The sequence below is a fragment of the Rattus norvegicus genome, chromosome 9 (genome assembly GCF_036323735.1).
Source record: "Rattus norvegicus strain BN/NHsdMcwi chromosome 9, GRCr8, whole genome shotgun sequence".
NCBI lineage: Eukaryota > Metazoa > Chordata > Mammalia > Rodentia > Muridae > Rattus > Rattus norvegicus.
Window position 1 is genome coordinate 10,870,139 of NC_086027.1, and position 21,037 is coordinate 10,891,175.

The following is a 21,037-nucleotide window of genomic DNA, read 5'->3' on the forward strand; positions in this document are numbered from 1 at the left end:
TAATCAGTTAATGTATCTACATCTAGAAGCTAGAAAAGGGTCACAGCAATATTAAAAATAATTCAGAAATGGTAAAGGGATGTACGAGAGTCACAAAAATCACTGGGCAACATGGTGTATGCCTGGAATCCCGACACTCACAAGGCTGAGGTAGGTGGATTGTCTAGAGTTCAATGCTAGACTAAAGTGTGAGACCTTGTATTAGAAAACAAAACAATTGGGGAGGGGATGGAGAGAGAGACAGAGAGACAGAGAGACAGAGAGACAGAGAAAGACGGAGAGGGAGACAGAGACAGACAGCGCCAGAGAGAGAGAGAGAGAGAGAGAGAGAGAGAGAGAGAGAGAGAGAGAGAGAGATACCTCGAGGTCATTTCTTGCACTGATGACAAGCTACTGAAGAATGTGAATGTCTCCTACCAAACACTGAGATAATGCGAATGACAGAATGGGTTTCTTATTAAGATATAATAAAATGTAGATGGAAAAGTAAAGGGATATACATTTATAATAAATAAAAGAGAAATCCTAAATTTGTAAAGCCTAAATTTAGAAGACTGTATAAGTTTAAGTCATAGGGGAGGGGATGAGACAATGTGGGGGAGAGAATAATCAGAATAAATTATATATGTGTATGAAAATGTTAACTAAGAGCAACCAATGAAAAGAGAAAAGCAGGTTTATTTTATGATGAAATTGATTTCCCATATGACACTATATAACGTTTTGTAAATGGATTATATGAATTATCTGCAATAAAAAATCAATTGTTATTAAAGATGTGATTATGTTCATATTAATTTCAAGTGTTTTAAATTCTTTTTATTTATTTGCTTATTTATTTATTGATTGTTTTTTTTGGTTCTTTTTTTCGGAGCTGGGGACCGAACCCAGGGCCTTGTGCTTTCTAGGCAAGCGCTCTACCACTGAGCTAAATCCCCAACTCCCTATTGATTGATTTTTTAAGATAGGGTTTTCCTATGTAGACCAGGTTGACCTCAAAAGGAGATCCACCTGCCTATGCCTCAAAGAGTTAGGATCAAAAGTGTATACACACACATGAAATTTACATTCTTAAAATGATAAAAAAATTACAGCTATCAATTTGGTACAATTATTGAACAGTGATCAAGTGAACAGAAATATCAGAAACACATTTAAGGCATTAGGTTACTGTTGTTAAAAGGATCTTGAGCAGCATATATAATTATAATTCAAATCATCCAGGAGACACATTGTGAAAAAAAACATGAAATTGGTTAAAGATGATTTACATTTTTTAATCTATTAAAATTTTAAAGTACATTTGGTATGAAAACTGTAAGTGATATACTTCACATTTTTGCTCATATACCATCTTCAATTTTATGTGCATTCTGCAAATATTGTCCATGTTTATTCAGGCTCTTAATATTTCCCCATGACTGATAACATTCACAGAAATCATATTGAGTAAACTGTATATGTTGACATATAATAGAATTTTATTCTACACAGTATAGCATAGAAATATGTATACATAACTTCCCATCTGTGCGCATATACATATATAAATGGCTCAAGAAAATGAATATCACTTTATCATTGTGGTATTATTATCCTCAAAATCCTGAGAACATTGAAATGGCATCAAATACTGACCAGATTGGCAAAAAAAACAAAAAACAAAAAACAACAACAACAACAAATAATGAACTCCACAAAGTAAAACTCTTATAAATAATCTAACGATACTAGCAAAAGAGGCAAAAATTTTAAAGTCTCAATGAAATACAAAGCCCAGATGAAATACTGTGTAATATTTTCTCAACTCTAGGATGATGTATTTTTGTACAACTATCAATAAAAGGCCTGATTTTGAAGAATTCAAAAGTAGTGCAGTATAATTCTGCAGTGATCAATACTATTGCATAACATTTTACTAGCGACGAATTCAGGTAGATTTATGGGGAACCATTACATTGTAGACTTAAACTGGATAATTTGGGGGTGAGTAATTCATATTTTGGTAAAGTTGCTTTAAAAATAAACCGTTGGATATTAGTATGGAAAGTAATTCTCCCTGAAGGAAAAACCAGACACCAAGAACCTAGACCACTGCTGTCCAGGAGAAATTTCTAGATGATAGAAATATTCTATATCTGCTGTGTTTCTGGCTATGGATTCTGACTGGCTGTTTGCCTCCTGGTTTGCCTGCTGTGACTAAAGAGGTAGATTTTAGTTCTAAGTTTAGTTCATCTCAAATAGCCATGTGTGACCAGTGGGTGCCATTTGGACAGTGTAGCCACAGAAAACTGAAGCAGTATAACCAAAGACTCACCTAGGAGTCAGTTGACCGCCTAGACGGTGACTTGGGAAAACGTTGGCAATGAGAGCCTCTTGGGGAGCTCACCTTCACCAAAAGCAAACTGTGAATCCTTTACTCTTCTGCAATAGTCATAATGCAACTGGTCTCACACCCACCCCAACCCTCACCAAAGACACTTGGGAGGGAGCTGAACCCACTGTGTGCTTTAGATTTCAGTTTAGAAAGCACTTCCTTCAAAGTGGAGCAGACTGAGATTGCCAAGTCCTTTGCGTGGCTCCAGGGACTTGGGCCTGACCAGGGGTGAGGTGGAAAAGAAGAATGACATTGGACACACATACATGGGGAAGGCTGGGTCCGTGAGCTGGAGAAAATGCAGCATCCCAGAAGCTCAGCATGTTTATTATATAGAGTTGGCCAGGAAGCAGGGCTGTTGCACAGGGCAGCAAGAAGGTGGGCAGTACATGCAGATAAACAAGGAGGGGAGGACTATGCATATGTAACTGACAAGGGGCAGATTTAGCTAATCTCAGTAGGAGCAGTCTTCAGGCTGTAAATATACAGATGGGGCCAGGGAGAAAGGTAGAGTAGACTTTTTCTGCACACACTATCAATGCCATCCTGAGAAGGCTTTGGCATGTCTCTGAGCCTCAAGGGGCATGGGGGCCTTTGCCTTTTCCCCACTGATAAATGGTTTTGGGTCCATGGCATGGTCATATCAGGTTTACAGCACACATCCACTCAGGGATTCACTTCCTCAGGGCTTCCTCTGCTCCCACAGTGAGATCTCAAAAGAAAAACAGAAACCAAACAAAGAAAAAATGTGCTCAGTGAACTGGTTAATTCCCTAAAGTATACAGATCCAGTGTCCTAACTATGACTTCCTCAAAGGCTACAGAAAATCCTGTGGACCTAAAATAAGCAAGGAAAACAAAACCCCCAAAGACCCTTGTGCCCCCTAAAAATGAATGGGAGAAAAAAATTATTAAAGGTTTTCATAGAAAATTGTTTAAGAAAAACACATGGGAATTGTACTTAATAGAATTAGTGTGCTGAGATGTGAGGCCCACTCATAGCATGCAGCATTTGGGAGTCTCAGACAACTTAACAGAAGAGGACTCCTAATTATTCTTTGTGACCACTCTCTACATACTACTCACAGCTTATTACTAACCTCCATAATTGAGTTGGGGACAGTATTCACCATAGCACATAATTGAAGCATTAGTGCACACAGACACACAGACACACACACACACACACACACAAAACACACACTCACACACACAAAAATCACACACTTACACACACAAAACACACACACTCACACACACTCACACACACACTCACACACATACACACACATACTCACACACATACACACACACTCACACACACAAGCACACACACTCACACACATACACACACTCACACACATACACACACACTCACACATACACACACACACAAAACACACACAAAACACAAACAAAACACACACACTCAGGAGCACACACAAGAGAAATGCATATTCTATGAAGTTTCTTGGCATATTTTTATTTGTAAGCCTCAATGCTGGAGTATTCTTGGTTTTGCATAAAGTGGGGGGAAAAGTCAGGCTTCATTTTCCCCCCTTTGAAATGACAGATATCTGTGTGTTAAACATACTCTGATGGCTGTCCAGGCTGCCTCGGCCTATTTGACAGCATCCAGGTCACCTTGGTCTGGACAGTGGTTGTTCTTCTTATTGGCAACTGGTTTGCATCACAAGAGTTTTCACATCCTTACCAATATTAGAAGTTTGGTGACACAAGCAGCTTTACAAACAGTAAAATTATTGTGGTTTTGCCTTTCTGGAGGACATTAAAATTTACATGGTTTGCATGTGGCTTTTTTTTTCTTAGCATTTAGTCCTGCTTGAGTGCTGTTCAAATGTGGCCATGCAGCCAGCATCCCTTTGCTCCAGGCTCTCAGCACCCCATTCCCGTCACTGATCTGATGCATACTTGGTCCCAGAGATGGACAGCAGAGGGACTTGACACACAGAGTCCACTCTGCTTCACTGCTTTGCTTTTTGTAATTCTTTACAATGGCTATTTCTTTTTTTTTGTTTGTTTGTTTATTAACTTGAGTATTTCTTGTATACATTTTGAGTGTTATTCCCTTTCCCAATTTCCAGGCAAACATCCTTATCCCCCCCTCCCCTTCTTTATGGGTGTTCCCCTCCCCATCCTCCCCCCATGCCGCCCTCCCCCCAACAATCTAATTCACTGGGGGTTCAGTCTTAGCAGGACCCAGGGCTTCCCCTTCCACTGGTGCTCTTACTAGGATATTCATTGCTACCTATGAGGTCAGAGTCCAGGGTCAGTCCATGTATAGTCTTTAGGTAGTGGCTTAGTCCCTGGAAGCTCTGGTTGCTTGGCATAGTTGTTCATAAGGGGTCTCGAGCCCCTACAAGCTCTTCCAGTTCTTTCTCTGATTCCTTCAACGGGGGTCCTATTCTCAGTTCAGTGGTTTTCTGCTGGCATTCGCCTCTGTGTTTGCTGTATTCTGGCTGTGTCTCTCAGGAGCGATCTACATCCGGCTCCTGTCACCCTGCACTTCTTTGCTTCATCCATCTTGTCTAATTGGATGGCTGTCTATGTATGGGCCATATGTGGGGCAGGCTCTGAATGGGTGTTCCTTCTGTGTCTGTTTTAATCTTTGCCTCTCTATTCCCTGCCAAGGGTATTCTTGTTCCCCTCTTAAAGAAGGAGTGAAGCATTCACATTTTGATCATCCGTCTTGAGTTTCATTTGTTCTAGGCTTCTAGGGTAATTCAAGCATTTGGCCTAATAGACACTTATCAATGAGTGCATACCATGTGTGTTTTTCTGTGATTGGGTTAACTCACTCAGGATGATATTTTCCAGTTCCAACCATTTGCCTACGAATTTCATAAAGTCATTGTTTTTGATAGCTGAGTAATATTCCATTGTGTAGATGTACCACTTTTCTGTATCCATTCCTCTGTTGAAGGGCATCTGGGTTCTTTCCAGCGTCTGGCTATTATAAATAAGGCTGCTATGAACATAGTGGGGCATGTGTCTTTTTTATATGTTGGGGCGTCTTTTGGGTATATGCCCAAGAGAGGTATAGCTGGATCCTCAGGCAGTTCAATGTCCAATTTTCTGAGGAACCTCCAGACTGATTTCCAGAATGGTTGTACCAGTCTGCAATCCCACCAACAATGGAGGAGTGTTCCTCTTTTTCCGCATCCTCACCAGGATCTGCTGTCACCTGAGTTTTTGATCTTAGCCATTCTCACTGGTGTGAGGTGATATCTCAGGGTTGTTTTGATTTGGATTTCCCTTATGACTAAAGTTGTTGAACATTTCTTTAGGTGTTTCTCAGCCATTTGGCATTCCTCAGCTGTGAATTATTTGTTAAGCTCTCAACCCCATTTTTTAATAGGGTTTTTTGTCTCCCTGCAGTCTAACTTCTTGTGTTCTTTGTATATTTTGGATATAAGGCCTCTATCTATTGTAGGATTGGTAAAGATCTTTTCACAATCTGTTGGTTGCCGTTTTGTCCTAACCACAGTGTCCTTTGACTTACAGAAGCTTTGCAGTTTTATGAGATCCCATTTGTCGATTCTTGTTCTTAGAGCATAAGCCATTGCTGTTTTGTTCAGGAAATTTTTTCCAGTGCCCATGTGTTCCAGATGCTTCCGTAGTTTTTCTTCTATTAGTTTGAGTGTATCAGGTTTGATGTGGAGGTCCTTGATCCACGTGGACTTAAGCTTTGTACAAGGTGATAAACATGGATCAATCTGCATTCTTCTACATCTTGACCTCCAGTTGAACCAGCACCATTTGCTGAAAATGCTATCTTTTTTCCATTGGATGGTTTTGGCTCCTTTGTCAAAAATCAAGTGACCATAGGTGTGTGGGTTCATTTCTGGGTCTTCAATTCTGTTCCATTGGTCTATCTGTCTGTCTCTGTACCAATACCATGCAGTTGTTATCACTATTGCTCTGTAATACTGCTTAAGTTCAGGGATAGTGATTCCCCCTGAAGTCCTTTTATTGTTGACGATAGTTTTAGCTATCCTGGGTTTTTTGTTATTACAGATGAATTTGCAAATTGTTCCGTCTAACTCTTTGGTGAATTGGATTTGTATTTTGATGGGGATTGCATTGAATCTGTAGATTGCTTTTGGTAAAATGGCCATTTTTACTATATTAATCCTGCCAATCCATGAGGATGGGAGATCTTTCCATCTTCTGAGGTCTTCTTCAATTTCTTTCTTCAGTGTCTTGAAGTTCTTATTGTACAAATCTTTTACTTGCTTGGTTAAAGTCACACCGAGGTACTTTATATTATTTGGGTCTATTATGAAGGGTGTTGTTTCCCTAATTTCTTTCTCGGCTTGTTTCTCTTTTGTGTAGAGGAAGGCTACTGATTTATTTGAGTTAAGTTTATACCTAGCCACTTTGCTGAAGTTGTCTATCAGCTTTAGTAGTTCTCTGGTGGAACTTTTGGGATCACTTAAATATACTATCATATCATCTGCAAATAGTGATATTTTGACTTCTTCTTTTCCGATCTGTATCCCCTTGACCTCCTTTTGTTGTCTGGTTGCTCTGGCTAGGACTTCAAGAACTATATTGAATAAGTAGAGAGAGAGTGGGCAACCTTGTCTAGTCCCTGATTTTAGTGGGATTGCATCAAGTTTCTCTCCATTTAGTTTAATGTTAGCAACTGGTTTGCTGTATATAGCTTTTACTATGTTTAGGTATGGGATTTGAATTCCTATTCTTTCCAGGACTTTTATCATGAAGGGGTGTTGAATTTTGTCAAATGCTTTCTCAGCATCTAATGAAATGATCATGTGGTTTTGATCTTTCAGTTTGTTTATATAATGGATCAAGTTGATGGTTTTCCGTATATTAAACCATCCCTGCATGCCTGGGATGAAGCCTACTTGATCATGGTGGATGATTGTTTTGATGTGCTCTTGGATTCAGTTTGCCAGAATTTTATTGAGTATTTTTGCGTCGATATTCATAAGGGAAATTGGTCTGAAGTTCTCTTTCTTTGTTGGGTCTTTGTGTGGTTTAGGTATAAGAGTAATTGTGGCTTCATAGAAGGAATTCGGTAGTGCTCCATTTGTTTCAATTTTGTGGAATAGTTTGGATAGTATTGGTATGAGGTCTTCTATGAAGGTCTGATAGAATTCTGCACTAAACCCATCTGGACCTGTGCTCTTTTTGGCTGGGAGAACTTTAAGGACTGCTTCTATTTCCTTAGGAGTTATGGGGTTGTTTAACTCGTTTATCTATTCCTGATTTAACTTCAGTACCTGGTATCTCTCTAGGAAATTGTCCATTTCCTGCAGATTTTCAAGTTTGGTGAATATAGGCTTTTATATTAAGATCTGATGATTTTTTGAAATTCCTCTGAATCTGTAGTTATGTCTCCCTGTTCATTTTTGATTTTTTTAATTTGGACACACTCTCTTTGTCCTCTCGTTAGTCTGGCTAAGGGTTCATCTATCTTGTGGACTTTCTCAAACAACCAACTTTTGGTTCTGTTGATTCTTTCTATGGTCCTTTTTGTTTCTACTTGGTTGATTTCAGCTCTGAGTTTGATTATTTCCTGTCTTCTACTCCTCCTGGGTGTATTTGCTTCTTTTTGTTCTAGAGCGTTTAGGTGTGCTGTCAAGCTGCTGACATATGTTCTTTCCTGTTTCTTTCTGCAGGCACTCAGCGCTATGAGTTTTCCTCTTAGCACAACTTTCATTGTGTCCCATAAGTTTGGGTATGTTGTACCTTCATTTTCATTAAATTCTAAAAAGTCTTTAATTTTTTTCTTTATTTCTTCCTTGACCAGGTTATCATTGAGTAGAGCATTGTTCAATTTCCACGTATATGTGGGCATTCTTCCCTTATTGTTATTGAAGACCAGTTTTAGGGCGTGGTGGTTCCATAGCACGCATGGGATTATTTCTATCTTTCTGTACCTGTTGAGGCCTGTTTTTTGACCAATTATACGGTCAATTTTGGAGAAAGTACCATGAGGAGTGAGAAGAAGGTATATCCTTTTGCTTTAGGATAGAATGTTCTATACATATCTGTTAAGTCCATTTGGCTCATGACTTCTCTTAGTCTGTCTACGTCTCTGTTTAATTTCTTTTTCCATGATCTGTCCATTGATGAGAGTGGGGTGTTGAAATCTCCTAGTATTATTGTGTGAGGTGCAATGTGTGTTTTGAGCTTTAGTAAGGTTTCTTTTACGTATGTAGGTGCCGTTGTATTTGGGGCATAAATATTTAGGATTGAGAGTTCATCTTGGTGGATTTTTCCTTTGATGAATATGAAGTGTCCTTCCTTATCTTTTTTGATGAATTTTAGTTGATAATTGATTTTATTTGGTATTAGAATGGCTACTCCAGCTTCCTTCATCCGACCATTTGCTTGGAAAGTTGTTTTCCAGCCTTTCACTCTGAGGAAGTGTCTGTCTTTGTCTCTGAGGTGTGTTTCCTGTAGGCAGCAGAATGTAGGGTCCTCGTTGCGTATCCAGTTTGTGAATCTTTGTCTTTTTCTTGGGGAGTTGAGGCCATTGATGTTGAGAGATATTAAGGAATAGTGATTATTGCTTCCTGTTATATTCATATTTGGATATGAGGTTATGTTTGTGTGCTTTTCTTCTCTTTGTTTTGTTGCCAAGATGATTAGTTTCTTGCTTCTTCTAAGGTATAGCTTGCCTCCTTATGTGGGGCTTTACCATTTATTATCTGTAGAGGGCCGCAATAACATGCGCCACCACTAGATGGCGCTGGCTTCCACTGCGCCCCACGTGGAAGGCCAAGTCAGTCAAGATGGCGCCAGCCTTCGCTGCGCCAGCTGGCCCCCCTCTCAGGAAGTTAACTGTGCACATGTGCAAGAGTGCCTTCCTGCCAGGTCTTTGCCCATTCTGGGGCATGCCTGATGAGATCATGAGTAAGCAACCAATCAGGTGTGGATGCGTGCGCGAGGGTTAAATAGGCGTGCCTAGCCGGCGCGCGGGGCTTCTCCATGAGATAGGAATAAAGTATCACTCATAGCAAGAATTTCTATGTCTCGCGTGCTTCTTGCCGGCGGAAAGTCGCGCGTGGGATATTTGGTGCCGAGAAACCCGGGACAAAAACATCGCCGGCGCTACGAGAGGCCTCCGTTTCACGGAAGAAATTCAGAAGCTATGGAATACAGGTAAAAAACTCTGAGAGACCATGGCTAGCCTTGATCAGCTCCAACTCAGTCCCCTGCCGGACGCGGCAGGTGCCGCTATGGTTGCTCTGGCAACCCTCGAGTTGTTTCTATTGACCTTTGAGTTTCTAGCTACCGCCAAACGGCTTCGGAGGTCGCGTGGGAACTGCTCAGCTATAACAGCAAAGCGGAGAGCATTGGGGGAAGGGCAAGACAGTGCGTCAGAAACAGGGTTAGATAACGAATTAAAGAGTTTAAAGGGGAAAAGTGCACTTAAGAAAAGAGACCCTCCTGAGGACCTTAGATCCGCGGGAGAGAAAAATTGGGGAAAGAATGCCCCGGGTGAGAAGGGAGGAGGTAAAAGGAACACAGTATTTTGGGAGAAAAACTTTGTCTTAGTGCTTATGAAAGGTGTAATTAAGCTCCCGCGCCGGCTCTCGGGACGCCACGGCGTCCGTGCGCTGACGCGACAGCTTTGCAGAGCCATACTGATCAGATCTGATCGAGGCAGACCGCCTGAAAATTTATTCAGGAGAATCAAACAAAAGGACATCTCAGTGCCCGTGCACAGCCTGATAGAGTTAATGTAATTGGGTTGTGAGTAAAAATACTCAGGGCTATGTTTCACATCCATACCATTGGCGAATGTCGATCGTACTGCTCAGATAATATCTCTCAGTGTCTTACAGAATTGGGTTTCAACACGTTGGTGGACTAGTCCAGGAATTGAGACAATCCATCACCCATATCAGCTCCACTCGCCGTGAACACCATCTGGCTTTTTCCCCTCTTTGTCTATTGTTTGTCTCTGGTGCACCAGGATGTCCCCATGTCTGTCAGTGTATGTCTGTGGTTTTTGTTTCTCGTTGTCTAAAAGTTTTATGTTTCATGTTCAAAAGAAAAAATGGTAAAAACTTTATCTGCCGGTCATGCACACCTTGACTTGGTTTTAACTCGCTTCAAGAAGGGAACAATGAATAAAAAACAGTTTTAATCAGGTCTTTGAAGCCCTGTGCCTAGAGCCAGGTGTCTAGATTAGCTGGAGAAGCTGACCAGAAGCTAAGCGTCTGCACGAGCTGATCTTAAAAGTGCCAACAGCTTCTTCATACAAGAGTTGATAGCTGTTTCTCTTAAAAAAATCCCTGACTTATTAATTGACTCAACAGGTGACAAGGTGCTTCTCTTAAAATCATAACAAAAGGGTAAAAATGATGTTTGGTCTAAATATTAAAGATAGGTGTAGCCACTTCAATTTTGTTTCTCATTGGTTTTAAATGTATAAATATGCTCTACTTGCCTTGGTTGTGGACTATTGGCTTTCAAGTTATTGGATATGGTTAAAAAGGTATAATATTGGTAACAGAAAGTTGACATAAAGCTGGTAATCTGGATGGAGTCATTCTAGATAACATGTGACATGAGCCAACCCAGGGAAACAGGTCTAAATTGAGGTAATATTTTTATGGAACTCTTATCCTAAAAACCAGGCTTCTAAAAGAATTTAGGACATTGTCCCTGGTTGAGGTATTGGAGACCACACCATTGTGTGTCCAAATGTAAGAATTGACAGTCAAACTTTGTAACATAATAGATAGACCTGGGGTGCCCTGGAGACTAGATTGTTTGTTGGAGGTTGAGTTTTACTTTCCAAAGTTGTGGTTTGCCCAGAAGTTATCTGTATTTTAATGCTAATTTCCACTGCCCGGAGAACAGCTGCCTAGTCACGTACTCAAAACTCAGGTGACCTTGTGGTGGTGCTCTGGTGTTACAAGGAGAACTTAAAGATTGTAATTAAAGATTGCTAACGTTACACTAACTCAAGCTTATTTATAATTGAGAAAAAATCAAACAGGTAGAGATTGTTATAAGATTTACGAAGGATTGATGAGGTTTTGGAACTTGTGAGAACATTACAGCCAGTTTACTTACTCCAACTGCCATTTCAGGATAGATTTAGAGGATTGCTAACAGCCTTATATTAGGTAATTTTGTTGCTTCTTCAATATAAGAAGTTAGAACCTTAAATCTTTTAGTGTATATGGAAATTTTTACTACATATCTTTGCTCTCAATATGAGCTTTAATATTTGGGGAGTAGCTGTTACACTACTCCAAAAAAGAATATTTAAAACTAATTTTAAGCTACTAAAGATATGTTAATTGGCTAAGTACCTCACCTTACCAGAGGACTTACGTCTTTGTTATGCACATTGGAGATAAAGCTTCAGCTGTGTTAGTACAGAGTTGTGGACTGGAGTCATAGAAGTATTTTGAAAAGAAACCTGGTAAAACATATCTTATTTCCAAACAACAGTTAATTGGTTATTACTAAATACTGATATTTGGCCTATTACATATACAAAATTTTCAGACAAAATTGATAATTTTATTCTTTACATGGTTTTGTACTTCCTACATATTTGTGCGTACTACCCATAGGAAATGCGCTTAGAGTATTTATAGGTGGTTCATCTAATGAAAAGGCTACAGATATGATTGGATCACTTGCTTATTCTCTTGAGTTTCTGCTGCTTCAGCACAGATTATTAAATTCCATGCTTTAGCCGCTGTTTTTAAATGTTAAAAATCAAGCTTTCACTTCATATACTGATAGTCATTGTGTGGTTTGTGGTTTACAATTGATTTAAATTACTTAATGCTTTATTAGAGGCAAGTTTTCTACATGAAATCAGTGAGTGATTTCAGTGTAAATGTCTGACAACTCACTGTCCCTTCAGTGCTCTGGCTCAGACAACTAAACAAAATCATAGACCCAGCTCTTTGAAAATGATATTAGAGTTGATATGAAAAGAGGAAGACTCCATTTTTTTACTTTCAACTCCCAGCCTCACCCTGCCAGCTCAGAGATTTCTAGTAAGACTGAATCTGGACAATATTTACAAGATTTGACATTTCTAATTAATGCTTATGTTTAGGTAAATAAAGTTTGTGAGGTGCTAGAAAAATGGCTTAGTGGTTAAGAGCACTAAATACTGTTCCTTTATAGGACATTTAAGAACTCAAACTGGATTGCCTGGGCTCCTTAACAAGGGAGGACAAGATTCCAGACAGATTATAGGCCTTACATAAGAACAATTAGTCAAAAAATCTTATTCTTTATATATCCAAAACAATAATGCTGGAGACAATAATTTGGTATACAAGTCAATTTATAAATACAAGTGCTCAGTGTCCTCAACTTAATCCTCGAGGACTTACCTTAATAAATAATATCTTTACTATATCTTAATAAATAAAAGGGGAGTTATCCCTGTATGCTAAATAATGCTCCTTTTATTTCAATTTTAAAATATTTCAATTTTAAAAATTTGGATGCCAAAGTTTATGGCACCCTACAACTAGGCATACTTCTACCTAGGTGAAATAGAGAGATCCACTTATTGACATGTTCCTGTCCAGATATTTTATATGGGGAAGAGGGAATGTTTGTGTTTTTTCTACAGGATGCTGCAGGAGTGTGCCAGCTGCCTGGGTGGTTGCTGAGACTTGCTGATCCTGGTTATTCAGCTCTCCTGGTTCGGGTCCCTGGAGTCATTTCTCTGCCCTGAGAGGAAGGTAGAAGATTCCCCTTCATCCTTTGTCATCACAGAGATTTTGCTGTTGCTGCAGTCAATGTTACCGCTGCGTGTGTTCCCGTTCCACTGTGGCCTACGATCAGACTCTGTACACTGCTGCTTCCTGGAGAAGACTGGACTCCAGCTGTTACCCCTGTCCCTTCATTTCCCTGGTGACTCTTGCTGCCTTAACTGGTAACTGGTGTTGTCATTTTATAGACTGTAGCTTCACAGAAAGCCACCTGTGTAAAGCTACAGTGACTGGAGAACTCTGTCCTGGTTATACAGATCTCAGAAATGGTTCCATTGTCTGCTGGTTGTTCCAGAGAAGAATGACTGATCCTGAACTGTCCTGGAAAAGACCTTGACACTTTCGCTGCTATTGTAGCAGCCATTACTTCTGCAGACATTGTGTCTGCAGTGTCTGGAGTTATCCTCCCCCAATCTATTGTTAGACAAGTACAGTGGGTGAACTTTCTGGAGTAGTTACTAACAATTGGAAATTCTAAATTTCATTATAGGAGTAGCTTGACCACGGCCCTTGGTGGCAACAGCTGAGGAGGACCATATGAGGTGCCCACTACTTATCAGGAGTGGCTCTGTCTGATGCAGCCCTATGCTGTGGATCAGTATTCATACCATGGTTGGTTTACAAACTCAGATCTCAACAGTAACGTGACAAGGCCGTTATCACTCAAGCACTTGTGGCCATTGTACAAAGGGCTTCACCTGGAATTTGGTTATCTTGCTCAGGACTTACTCTGTATCTGAGTTCCCTGCTCCTGCACCCCATGGACCTGTGGGTCCATTTGCACTGGGAGGAGAGGGATTCTCTCTGTATTCTGAGTTCTCTGCTCTTGCACCCCATGGACCTGTGGGTCCATTTGCACTGGGATTGAGGGAGACTCAGTGATTTCCTTTGATCAGCCCCTGCACATCGCTGAGGTTTCCTCATTGCACGCGATAGGGTGATCATGACTGCTATAAAATTATAATTATAAGGGTGAGATGTAGAGGGCCGCAATAACATGCGCCACCACTAGATGGCGCTGGCTTCCACTGCGCCCCACGTGGAAGGCCAAGTCAGTCAAGATGGCACCAGCCTTCGCTGTGCCAGCTGGCCCCCCTCTCAGGAAGGTAACTGTGCGCATGTGCAAGAGTGCCTTCCTGCCAGGTCTTTGCCCATTCCGGGGCGTGCCTGATGAGATCATGAGTAAGCAACCAATCAGGTGTGGATGCATGCGCGAGAGTTAAATAGGCGCGCCTGGCCGGCGCGCGGGGCTTCTCCATGAGATAGGAATAAAGTACCACTCATAGCAAGAATTTCTATGTCTCGCGTGCTTCTTGCCAGCAGAAAGTCGCGCGTGGGACAATTATCCTTTGTAGTGCTGGATTTGTAGAAAGATATTGTGTAAATTTGTTTTTGTCATGGAATATCTTGGTTTCTCCATCTATGTTAATTGAGAGTTTTGCAGGATACAGTAACCTGGGCTGGCATTTGTGTTCTCTTAGGGTCTGTATGACATCAGTCCAGGATCTTCTGGCCTTCATAGTTTCTGGCGAAAAGTCTGGTGTGATTCTGATAGATCTGCCTTTATATGTTACTTGACTTTTTTCCCTTAATGCTTTTAATATTCTTTCTTTATTTTGTGCGTTTGGTGTTTTGACTATTATGTGACGGGAGGTGTTTCTTTTCTGGTCCAATCTATTTGGAGTTCTGTAGGCTTCTTGTATGCCTGTGGGTATCTCTTTTTTTAGGTTAGGGAAGTTTTCTTCTATGATTTTGTTGAAGATATTTACTGGTCCTTTGAGCTGGGAGTCTTCACTCTCTTCTATACCTATTATCCTTAGGTTTGATCTTCTCATTGCGTCCTAGATTTCCTGTATGTTTTGGACCAGTAGCTTTTTCTGCTATACATTATCTTTGACAGTTGAGTCAATGATTTCTATGGAATCTTCTGCTCCTGAGATTCTCTCTTCCATCTCTTGTATTCTGTTGTTGAAGCTCATATCTACAGCTCCTTGTCTCTTCTTTTGGTTTTCTATATCCAGGGTCGCTTCCATGTGTTCTTTCTTGATTGCTTCTATTTCCATTTTTAATTCCTTCAACTGTTTGATTGTGTTTTCCTGGAATTCTTTCAGGGATTTTTGTGATTCCTCTCTGTAGGCTTCTACTTGTTCTCTAAGGGAGTTCTTCACGTCTTTCTTGAAGTCCTCCAGCATCATGATCAAATATGGTTTTGAAACTAGATCTTGCTTTTCTGGTGTGTTTGGATATTCCGTGTTTGCTTTGGTGGGAGAATTGGGCTCTGATGATGCCATGTAGTCTTGGTTTCTGTTGCTTGGGTTCCTGTGCTTGCCTCTCGCCATCAGATTATCTCTAGTGTTACTTTGTTCTGCTATTTCTGACAGTGGCAAGATGTCCTATAAGCCTGCGTGTGAGAAGTGCTGTAGACCTGTTTTCCTGTTTTCTTTCAGCCAGTTATGGGGACAGAGTGTTCTGCTTTCGGGCGTGTAGTTTTTCCTAGCTACAGGTCTTCAGCTGTTCCTGTGGGCCTGTGTCCTGAGTTCACTTGGCAGGTCACTTGCAGCAGAAAAGTTGGTCTTACCTGTGGTCCCGAGGCTCAAGTTTGCTCGTGGGGTGTTTTCCTCTGGCGTCAGAGATGTGTGCAGAGTGCAGTCTCTTCTGCTTTCCCAGGCATGTCTGCCTCTCCGAAGGTTTATCTTTCCATTCTAGGGGATTTGGGTGCAGAGAACTGTTTATCCAGTAGGTCCCTACAGGTTATGGCGGTGCCTCAGGTGTGGCGGTCTGCTGTTCCTGGGCCCTCCTCTAAGGGAACCCAGAGGCCGTATACAGTTTTCTCTTGGGCCAGGGATGTGGGCAGGGGTGGGCAGTGTTGGTGGTCTCTTCTGCTCTGCAGCCTCAGGAGTGTCCACGTGACCAGGTGGTGAGGTCTCTCTCCCATGGGGTTTGGGAGCAGAGAGCTGCTGCAGGCCGGGATCCATGGGTTTGGGAATCCCGGTAAACAGCGGAAGTGCCCGGTCCTAGAAGAATTTTGCCTCTGTGTCCTGAGTTCACCAGGCAGGTCTCTTGCAGCAGAAAAGTTGGTCTTACCTGTGGTCCCGAGGCTCAAGTTTGCTTGTGGGGTGCTGCCTACGCTCTCTCCACAGGGGCAGCAACCAGGAAGATCTGCGCCGCCCTTTCTGGGAGCCTGTGTGCACCAGGGTTCCAGATGGCGTTTGGTGTTTTCCTCTGGCATCAGAGATGTGTGGAGAGTGCAGTCTCTTCTGGTTCCCCAGGCGTGTCTGCCTCTCTGAAGGTTTACCTCTCCCTCCCCGAGGATTTGGGTGCAGAGAACTGTTTATCCAGTAGGTGCCTTCAGATTATGGCGGTGTCTCAGGCACAGCGATCCTGATGCTCCTGAGCCGTCCTCTATGGGAACCCAGAGGCCGTATACAGTTTTCCCTTGGGACAGGGATGTGGGCAGGGGTGGGCCGTGTTGGTGGTCTCTTCTGCTCTGCAGCCTCAGGAGTGCCCACCTGACCAGGCGGTGAGGTCCCTCTCCCACGGGGTTTGGGAGCAGAGAGCTGCTGCGGGCCGGGATCCGCCGCAATGACTATTTCTTGATTTATTATTACTACAACCATGACTTGTCTTGATATTTTGAGATATGATCTTCTTACGCAGCTCAGGGTGGCCTTGATTTCCCAATTCTCTGGCCTTAGTCTTCCACCATTCCCTGATTCTCAGTTTGTTATTAGAGGTAGTTGTATGGACCCATTTCCAAATCAAATGTTCTTCTGGCTTTATTACTTTGCCCCTTCCACAGACTTTTATTAATTATGCAAAGTGGATGGTGTTTAATGTTTAACTACTAGATATATTAACTCATCAGTCCCAAAGACAACTCTGTGAATTAAACACTCGTTATCATCCTCACTGTGCAGATAAGGGAATTGAGTCACACAAAGGTAAAATAACTTCTTCACGGTTGAACATCTAACGGGTGTGAGAGCCAAGCTTTGAGTCCAACTACAAAGTAGATTGGCCTATAATGGGTTGGCCTGTGGTGCTGTACATTCAAATGCTAAATTCTGTACCCTAAGGTCTGGTTGCTCCAAGACAAGGAGATCCTCATGTATAACAGATTTTTTTTTTTGCCTCCTAAGTTATCCCTGATTGGTTAATAAAATCCCTACAACATGGGCTGGGCAGAAGAGAGAGGACAGAGGAAAGTTTCCCTGGGCTTGGGGGCTCAGGCAGGGTCCACAAGGAGAGGGAAAGGACATGGAGGAGAAGGAAGGAGACACCACCCCATAGGGTAGGTAGATCGTGAGTGTATTGCCATGAGGGCCAGCCTGTCAGAACAGGAGTGACCCAGGCAGAGCATGGCAAGCAATACCTCAGGGTTATTGACAGGGAAGCAGAAAAAATAGCACAGAGGGTTGATGTCTGCCCAGCTCTAGTACTTTAAGGCTTATTCTAAATCTAAAAGTTTTGTGTCTTTTATTTGGGAACTAAATGATCTACGGTGGGGGAGAAACCCCCTAATAATATTTACTGTAGCAATGGCCACTCAATTGTTGTGGTATTTTAAATATAACACACATTGAATTTCACAATTCAGATGCAAGGCTTTTTATGTTTCCAATGTGACTGTACACCTGAGGTCATGTCTAGGTATAGAGACAGAACATGGCAGAAATACCTAGAACATTTTAAGGTCATCACACTGACCAAATGAAAGCCACAGGCTATACAGACTATGATGGATGAGGAGAAGGCTTAGTGCTCTCTGGAGTCCCCTTCCCTAGTCTTGGGATAAGACTTCCAGTAAGCCAAGACCATATTCCTCTTTCATTCCTCAAGGAGCCAGGGGTAGACCCACATGTATGATTTCTTAGCCTGCAGGGTTTTTTTTCCAAGCGCTGCCCTGTTTGAGGACTTGGCAAAGGTAAGCATCATCAGAGGAAGGCCAGCATATGAATTCTGTGTAACTCTGCTCTGACAGCATGTAGCACAATCCTGTCAAGTACTGGAAGCCTTGCTGGAAAGATTAATCAACCTCTAGGATCAAAGGGAAGCAACTCAAGGGCCACATGGTTGTAAATCAAGTCTGAAACCATAGCCCAGTATGGAAGTTCATCCTTGGATCTTATGTCAAACAGCAGTAGCATCCAAAAGAAACACAAAACTGAAATGGCAAGGTGACGGGTAATGACCTCATGGCAAGCATATCTAAGTCATGTGGAAAGATCCCAGTTCAAAGACATCTAGCAAAGATACATGTCCATGAAGCTTTCACCAAGAATCCCCATTCTGTGTTCTAAAATACTATATATACACGCACACACACGCAGTGAATCCTCATTTATGGTCAGCTATGGGGATTGATTCTCTGGGAACCTGACTTTGAGGTTGAGATACACGTATAAAGGTGTTTGACAATTGCTCTTGGGGACAATGGCTGTGGCAAAGAGGAGAGAAGGGGATTGGGCAGAGAGCATTCTGGCTCTAATGCAGTCACAAGGGTATGCAGGCAGCCCTGTGTGGGGCTCAGGAGCTGGCCTGACCATGAAGTCTTAGCCTGCACTGGAACAAGCAGGAGGCCCGGCCTTAAAGTCCCCATTGGCTAAGGATGAGGTTCCTGGTCAGAACCTAGTTATCACATTGTAACCACAAAGGCTCCAATATCGTTCTTCCTGAATTTCCAAGTCCAATCATGAGGATATTTGGGGCTACACTCTGATCTTTTACTCAGAGCAAACATAAAAATCAGGTGGATGGGCAGGGAGTGGAATGGCCTAAGGTTAGGCTAAACCTCAATTTTAATGGGTCCATAAGTTCAGGAGGGAGTCCATTTGGCATTGTCATCTGTGGCTTCTGTGTCCTTATCCCGGGTGTGCTGACTCTGTGAAACAATGCCACCTCACCTCACATATGTCAGGGTGAAAATCATGTATGACTTTTCTGGGAAGAACTCTGCCTTTTCCTACCATCTGGAGTTGTACAACATCACTATGCAAAGCTCAGAAGAGAGTGGTGGAGATTGTGGAGGCCTTAGAAGTTGAGGATTTTTTCTGATTAAGTCACATATTTTTTCCTATGTAATTTTTCCCTTGCTCTTTCCCTAATGATGGTTGACTTCATTCCTGGCCTGTAGTCAACTGGATTCCAAGGTTTGGATTAGGGAAGCCCCTCTTTTTGAGATGACAGGCCCAGCAAGGGATCCCACTGCATACAGGTTCCTATTCCCAAGGAAGTTGCTGCTGCAGAATCATAGCATGGGGGCAGCAGCACAGGACATCTCCCAGCTTTCTCTCCTGAACCTGCTGCAACTGTAATAAGCTGTTTGTTTGTTTGTTTGTTTTTTATTGGAAATTCCTACAAAGCTGATCAGAATTAATACATGCCTTTAATACCAGCACCCACAAGGTATTTTTGTTTTTGCTTTTGTTTTTGTTTTATTTCATTTCATTATTTCTGTAATTGTTTTTAGGATTCTTATTGTTTTCTTTGGTAATTCCCTCTAGCTCTTCACTCTGTACCTAGAATGTGAAGCCCATATTCTGCATGGTCCTCTTATTCATGTTAAGGATTTTATTCTTTCCACCAACACCACAGATGATCACATTATTTAGTTTCAAATCAGGAAAACAGGCATAAAGAAGAGTGCTATGCTGTTTGGTCTCAGGTAACCAGCCAATCAGGAGTGTAGGATAGCTTCCCAATGTTTTGGATTAGGTAAGTTTCTGTTATTCAGATGAAAGGCCTCTGCTGAAGCCTCCAGTTGAGTCACAGAGAGCCTGGAAAGACTGAACTGCACCTTGAAGAGTGAAGGCTGGCCCTTCAGTGCCTCTGCAGCCTGAGGCAGAGTTCTGTTGGGAACACAAGAGCACTTGGCCAGAGATCATAGGGTACTGCATTTTGGTTGAACCATGAGACCTGGATGAGCAGAGGCCTCCACAGAGTGGAGTGGTTGCACCTTGAAGGTGAAGGCTGGCCCTTCAGTGCCTCTGCAGCCTGAGGCAGAGTTCTGTTGGGAACACAAGAGCACTTGGCCAGAGATCATAGGGGACTGCATTTTGGTTGAACCATGAGACCTGGATGAGCAGAGGCCTCCACAGTCCTGATAAAGGGAAGCAGGGCCACATAGATGTGAGGGAACAATGGATCTTTGAACTGCATGTTCTCCACTTCATTTAGCTTTGCTGTATACATAGTATATGTAAATGATAAGGCCATCCCACTTTATCACATATAGTCTCTAGATTTTCAAATGTGTGCTAGTTTAAACACAGTAGTGTTAGTTCAGCAATACATTGTGTCCCATTTTCTTAAAGACCTTTACTTTATTTCTATTTATATATTTTTTCTTTTTCATTTTACGTTCTGCTCACTGACAACTGATACCTAATTACTCTCTCCCACAATCCTTCCCCAATTCTCCTGGCACAGTCTTCTCTGAGTGTATGAGGGCCAACTGTCTCAGTACCTCCCTTCTTTTAACAAAGCCTTTCCTGGTTGCATTGGTGAGGAAGCTGGTTTTGAATGCCTTGGACTTGGCTTTCTTCATGCTCCGATTTCCTGGCTTTGGGAAGTTTGTGAAGAACTGTCTGTCAACTTTGTACTTCCTCCAGATGGTACACAAGAGACAATGGTTTTGTGAATATTCCTGAGAATATATTTCAATCAAACCTATCCTACTAATATCATAAAAATGACAAAGGTAATGGGAAGCTACACATCTATTCCATTAGTTTTCAGTTCTTCTCAGAGCAGCAGTGTAGAAGCCCACAAAGCTCACAAAGTTAAGTGAGGTCACGCAGGGGTCAGAAGGGATTGCAGACTGGTACAACCATTCTGGATATCAGTCTGGAGGTTCTTCAGAAAATTAGACATTGCACTAGCTGAGGACCCAGCTATACCTC